The sequence below is a fragment of the Etheostoma cragini genome, chromosome 1 (assembly GCF_013103735.1).
Source record: "Etheostoma cragini isolate CJK2018 chromosome 1, CSU_Ecrag_1.0, whole genome shotgun sequence".
Taxonomy (NCBI): domain Eukaryota; kingdom Metazoa; phylum Chordata; class Actinopteri; order Perciformes; family Percidae; genus Etheostoma; species Etheostoma cragini.
In genome coordinates, this window is record NC_048407.1 from 12,486,953 (window position 1) to 12,494,721 (window position 7,769).

Here is a 7,769-nt window from a genome sequence, read left to right on the forward strand (position 1 = left end):
ACTTTGGATGGCCTCTGTGAGAGGAACCTCGTTAACTGTCCCATGAACAGCCCTGCAAAAAAAATCATGTGTTTATGATTATTACCACATATTGAAGTTTTACAAAAATATAAAGGATTTTCCCAAGATGGGGTATCAGTTTCATAAAGTTAAATGAAGAACTCACTGTGTATACACTAAACAGAATTGTTTGGATTCCTTGCAATCATATAAGATTAGTTGCACAACCAAAACATTCACCTTTGTTATTAGAATGAACAGGAAAATTTAACTGATGTAGTTACATTAAAATCAACATCAATTATGTACAAAATATATTGTACTATTCCAATCTACAGTGTACTAAATGAGGGTTTTGATTTCATTTCTTGGAAAAATGTTTCTTTTGCTTTCATTTGAAGTCCATACATCCTTTAAAATCATGTTTTGACCCTAATGATGCTTGGAGTACATATGTACAAGTTTATTTTTTCTTTATTGTGAAATGAGAAACCCAATAAATTGGAATATTCCCACACAATCGGTAGTTTAACCTATCTTAACCTGGAATATCATGCATGCATTATGAAAGACATTATATTCAGTAAGCCTCAATGAACTAGGACAACAAAATAGAGGACAAGTGTGGGTATTGGCTTTTTCTGTGAAATCTGTAGTTTTTTCAAGTGGCTGTGAAAAGTGTTAGCCCATATTGCATTACAATATTTTAAATGGGGCTCAAACAAAATTTTATATAAGGTAAGAAGTGCTAAGTGTGGGAGAAAATGTCTTACTTTAAAAAATAGTCCAACATATTTAGATAATTTTAAGTTATGTGATCAATATGGCATTTGAAATTCAAACATTCATCAACATAGACTCCAAGGAATTTAGTGGTGTCTACTCTTTCAGTAATTTGTTTATTTAAGTCAAACATGCTTATTTTCCATTTGACTTTTGTTGGAATGACACTCAATGTAATTTGTCTTATTGATGTTAAAATATCAAAATGTCTTCATTTCTGCATATATATTTATTGTTTCTTGCTGTCCAATTGGACTCTTATTTGACATAAATAAATTAGTATTGTCAGTAAATAAAACTTTGTGTAAAACCATGGTGGAATTTTCAAGGTCATTAATATAATATAAAGAGAAGAGGGCCCAAAATGGATCCCTGGGGGACTATAAATTTGATGGGTTTACTTATGGAAATTTGTTCATTAATATTTACATATTGCTGTCTGGCAAATAAATAACTTGTGATCCATGAGTGCTAGTCCTCTGATTCCATAATAATGTAATTTATTCAATATGATGTTGAAATCAATAGTATCAATGCCTTGGAATATGTTGTGTTGTGTTCAAGAATACAAAGTTGCATTATGTTTTTCCATTACGTCTTCTTCAACTGGCTGTACTGTTGTTTCAATTGTCAAATTTTAATTTTATTTGATTGGTTACACCAATAACCACCTTGTGGATGTCAGGTTTTCAGTACATTGTTTGTACAATGGTACTACACTGACGATAGCAGCATAAATTTGATTGTCATGAATTAAAATCTCCATTATTATGTAATCTTTTATTTCTATGGTGTGATAAAAGCCTGAGTATGTTTTAGCATTTTGAGTCTCAACTTGCACTCTGCAACAGGTCAGTTAATCAACGTATAATGGCAAATGAAAGATATGAACAACAAGATCATTCCCAGTTAAATAACCAAGTTAAATGATGGCCAACATGTCAACTTTGTTACTCCTCTAATTATGTATTCATTAATAGCCAGTGGATGGTGAACATTTGCATTTCCCCCTGTCCCTGTCGTCTGTGCAGTCGGTATGGTTCATGAGTATTCAAAACCCAGAATGGTGTTGAATTCCCTGAGGTTGTTTTCTGTTTTGAATTGCAGTGTTAGCAAGTTCAAGCCATGTGATGACTCATTCATGTAAACAGTGCTGGCGGTGAAAAGTAATGCAAATATTAACATAATAAATGTTATGTTGGTGAAAGGGAGTAATATGTAATTTAACAGGAAAAAACAAAGACCGCAGGTGCTTCTTTGGGATGCACAGGATGTACCCCTATGAAATCTAACCCGCTGAGGAACAAATACTGGGACACAACAAGTGGATTCATAATGTCTGAATGATTAATTTATTCAATTAGTCCCTCTTGGTTATAGATGAGCTTACTGTCTGGCATTTTCTAATGGAAATCAGGTAATTAAACTTATGTGAAAGTACAAAGAGAGACCTAGAGGAGGGAGCTCAATGCATTAATTATACATGGTGTTCTCTGTGAGATGTCACTTTTTAGATTGAACTGTAAATCAGTTAATTGTTCATGTTGTATATGCTGGAGGAGAAGCAAAAATAACTGTTTTTGTGAGGGTAAAAAAAACATTGAAATATCTCATGATTTTCTTTTCCTTTTTTGTTTAAAAAGTGAATAATCTACAGTGGACACACATCAGGGGTATAAACAACAACAACAACAACAACAGGAGATTGCATTGGCAGAGTGACCTACAGTAGGAAACGGATTATGTCACTTGAATAAACAAAGGCTAGATGATAAAACTGAAGCTAGAAATGTAATCCACATAACTGTAAAAATAGCATTGAGGAGAAGCAACAAAGCTGTGAGTTATATTTCACAACATTACCATAACAACAATCTCTCAAACTGCCTCCTGATCCAACTTAGTCACAGGTCTTGGGAGAGGAGAGAGTGAAATTAGTGCACTCACGCCATCAGTTCTTCAGAGGGAAGTAAGCCATATCTGGTTACACCTGTAGGTCATTTCAGGTGTTGTGCTTTTGTGAGGACTGAAGTTAATGTCAGTCCTCACAATTGCATCAATTGTTGAAGGAGAACAAACTAGGTTGAACGAGCGAATCAGATGGGAGCATTTTTGTCCTACTCAAACATAAATAGATTAAAAGTTCACCATTGTTAAATGCTGTTAAGTGATGTACTGCTGTCTGTGGACTACAATAAAATGAAATATATGCTTCCACATGAGGTTAATGTTAGGATGATGAGGTTGCATGGAGGTTATCCATCAGCACACGGTCCTAGAAAACATGGGCAACAATAGACACTTGCAGGATCTCTTTCATTTCTGTTAACAAAACGCATGAGTCAGATGTTGTCTGACCCCTACTGGACCTGTTTTGATATTGCACCTGTGTCAAGTCCCTTATATTTCCAACCACCAGGGGAAGCCATTTTATCACCAGTCAATCCTGCAACTTTTTGAAAAACGTAAATGAAGGGAAACATGTTTGTCTTTGATAATTCATTGCTTTAGAAATTAGTCCATATATATCTACATTATCATATTCCTGCATTTAAGAGTGTCCACGCACGTTTTAGAAGAATAGGAGTGTCTTTGTTGAAGGGGACTGTTTGGTTTAGTTTCATTTGATTACATACAAACTCTGTTTTGGAGGATAGCTTTTATAAAAATATTCAATAACCTGAGCAATTATGAAAGTTGAATGACAATGATCCATCCACGGAAAGTACTTGGTTTGGTCATAGTTCCTTAAATTGTGAACCTTTTATTACAATGAATCCCACAGCAAAGATTTCACTGCCGATAATTATTTTTCCACTACGAACAGATATTTAACCAGAAGGGTCCTCTGGCAGAATGTGTTTGACATTATGAGGATGAGATAAGTTACTATTTTTAACACATATAAGGGAAATGTAACACTACAGTGTTGCTTTGGCTACCTTGTAATAGAGATGTCTGTTACACATCTTTAGATCCACCATCACTTCTTATATAAACAGTGATCTGTCTGCTTTTCCTAATACTTAGATCAACTATACACATAGCCAAACAGCTGCATGGGTTCAGGATAAGAGGATTAGATCAAACACACACTCACAGATGCTGCTTATTTTTTCTTAAAGGTCTTTTCAGTTAGGGCGATTACATATCCCAGTCAGGTATGGGGCGGTGTTTGGTGGACACCATCATTGGTCTCTTGGTCCTAATAACTTGTCAGAAATCTGATAGGAGCACACTCAGGTTAGCTGATTTATTGCTGCTGATTTTTATTACTTTCGTACCTAAAATAAGGGTTATTTTCTCTGAAATAATCATGTCACCAGCTGTATTGACCCACACCTTTTTGCTTGGCTGTTGTATATACGGTACAATACGAGTGCCCTTCTCATTCTCTCCTCTCTCTGTAATCTGTGAGCCTTTGTATACCAAGCGCATGATGTCATGATAGAGAGGGACTGCTGAGAGCTTTGTTCATGGCTGACTCACTGCAGCACTCATTCTGATGGAAAATCAACTGTAGGACTGCAGGTAAACATACCTGTTTAAGAACAAAGCCCCTGTGTGAACGCTGGCAGAGGTAGGGAATGGGAAGGTCAACATCTGGGGGTAAAAACAAATATAACATAGATAAATATGTCAGCAAAACAATTTAGGAGAGTATGAGATGACACAAGTTCATACAAAGCAAATGCACAACATCTACTGCCTTTTTGCATCACTCAAAAGTCGGCCCAGTCCATTGATGTTTAAGCCCCGTCGGCACCACTGCCTGGGCTACATCTAATCCAACCTCCTGACCAGCAGTGGCATTAATATCACATCTAATCAGTCCCCCCATGCCAGCAATGGCATGCAAGTTCTAAAGAGAATATCATGAATTCTGCAATTAGCAAGGCTCTACAGTCAGCATGCAAGATTGTTTTTGGATGACAAATGAATATCTCCTTTAAGGCTTCATCTTCATGGATTACCAGAGACTCTCCCTTTTGCTTAAAACTAAACATATCATCCAATTTATGACTGATGTGCTCTCTGGACATCAACCTGCAATGAAGACATGGGCTAGAAACTGTTAAGTTATTTTTTCCACAAGCAGAAGAGCAGTGCTTATAAATAGTACTGGCCTGAGGAAAAAGTTGTACTGTACTTATAGGCACACAACTGTATATTTCACTGGCTTTTTCCTTTGAAATTGTGCCTTGTGGTGTGATTAACAGCAGGGCATAAACCTTCTGTTCTCGTCCTCTCTATTCTCACAGAGTGGAAATTCTTGAGTCATTCACTTCCCCCCTCCAGCCCCAGTTAACTACCAGCAGTGCAGTTTTCTCTGACAGCAGCTCAACGCAGAACTCTGCCACAGGAAACCCAGAGAGGCATGGAGTCATATACATGACATCATCTCTCAGGCATGTGCAAACAATCTGAAAAACTGGATCTGATTAAAGGATGCACGCACACACAACCTAGAGTATACCTTCCAAACCAAAAGGCCTGTGTATAAGCCACAAATCTGCACTTCAGTAGTTACACGGTATATAGGCAGTGTATTACTCTTTCTGGCGTCTGACTTTGGTCCAGAAGGAAATATCTCAGTGTTTTAGTACAGACCATCACGATCATTGTTTGCCAGATGAGGGAGCGGATCTGCAGCTCAAATGACAAATTACAACAGCTGTAATGGGCAACTCCGCTTCTAACCTGTAGGGGGACCAAGCGGGAAAGGTGTTTTAGTGCTGCTTTAAAGATAAATTTAAAACAAATGGCAGAGAGTATGTAAAAACATTTATTGTTGACAATGTCTTATATTCAGCAGTGCATTTTACCATTACATATTCCTTATATCGAGTCTAAACCTGGGTTATAAGGTACAAAACAAAACTGTGACGATTGATGTGGGATACACATAAAAGTGTGTGTTCGTGTGCACTTTGAATCTGAGATGGCATTTTACAATTAATGTATATATTGTATCACATTTTTTTAACAAGCCCAGGCAAAGAAACAGTTTTCCACTTAAGCTGACTGTCCACCAGCAAAGCACAGTAATGTAAAAACAAAAGGTCCAAATAAAAAGAAAAATAGTAGCAGATATGAAGAAGCACACAGAATACTGAACTCAGCCATACAGCTCTTGTCCAAGGAACATGAGACTGTAAGGATAAAAGAACATTTTTGGTGGATAGACCCATGATGTTCATGAGTGATGTTCACGCCAGCATATTGTTCCTATTACACATAAACAGTATATACAATGTTTCAAGTAATCCTGAATTAGTCCTGTTATACCCATCTCAAGCAGGTTAGTGTACCTCAGGAAGTTCAGTTTGAGGCACGCATAGCATGTAGTTTTCAGTTACTTAATGAATGACATGCTACTGCTGAGAGACAAGTGAAAGTGTGAAAGTGAGGGGGTAGGAAAAGTAAAATTCAAGATCTTTACAAGACTTTCTATCTGGGAGACAAAGTTCACAGAAAACATGTCCTAACCGTCACAGTCCCAACCTGAGAAGTAAAACACACCAAGTGTTTGCCAACTCCTCCTCGTATCTTAGTGAACTAAACATTTAGCTATAAATGGCCCACAAAATAGAAATAAAACCAAAAGTAATGGCATGATGACATCTAAAGAAATGTATGGATCATTTCTGTTAACCCACAGACTCCTTTCCTGGATGTGTACTGCAAGGAAGGGACTGTGGCTGACAAAGCCAAACCCTAATCCAATAACCCTCACATTACATATTGAAACTTTAAGCACTGCATGTGTTAGTCTTTGGCATGGTTAAGCATCAGAGGAACCCAGTGTGTTGAACAGACATTTACGGCATCGTTTGTAAGAGCAGGTCAAATTCTGAGTTAATATCTTCTTCCTTTAATGGTACAATCCCCCTTTTACTTAATACAAAATATCCAAAGCTAGTTATATTTTATTGTAAAAGGACAATTCCAGCTCAAAATAAATCTGGGGATAATAACACGTGCACAGAGTTGACCGTTCTCTGGGATATGTTTTCATGCTAAACAAATGTGTCTCTAGCTTGAAACAAGCTAGCGCAAACCGTTGATTAGCTAATAACGCTGGGGCACTGGTACAGTAAAAATAAATCACTATTTTATACCAGTAACAAGGCGTAAAACAGCACCACCACAAATGGAATCTATACAGCATAGTATCGCAATATTTTCCGTAGCAATACTGTATCGATGCATGGGCGCCAGGTATCGATCTTTTATTAAATATGTGCTGTCAGTTTGTCGGCTTAACAATCCCATTTTGCAGCAATAAAATTGAAGTGATATGAACAAACAGAAATGCATCTTTTTAGATGAAACAGATGCTGACAACATTTCCTTTTGGGGACATCATTTGAATTTGGAAAAAAATTTGAAGGTGGAAAAAAGGTTATAAATTGCAATACATTGCAGAATATTGCAATATGTTTAAAATTGCAACTATATTGTATCGTGAGGATAACGTATTGTGATAACGTATAAGGTGGCGTCTGGTCATTCCCACCCATATGGCGTACGTGGTTCAACTGGTCATGACTGTTTTCCCAAGATGGCACCAGCCTGTATACTCCAACGGTAATGTCTTCCTAAACTATCTTTTTAATAAACTGGCCGTACACTAACAAAGTTCTCAATGCTTCGGTTTGCATGTTGAAACCATTATGCCACCATGGAAGTGTGGGGTTATTTTGAGCCTTGTTAGTGGTATAGAAATAACGATTTATTTTTAAATGCTCCGAAGACTAGCGTTATAAGCTAATCAGCGGTTTGGAGAGACACATTTGATTAGCATGAAAACATATCCCAGAGAACGGCTGACTCTGTAAACGTTATTAAACCCTAGGTTCATTTTGCGCCGGAATTGTCCTTCAATATAAATAATCAGCTATAAATTATCAGAATTACCAACATCAGAATTAAACCATATAAAAAACAAGCTCTTTAATTAGAATAAAACAGTAAAGTACTGT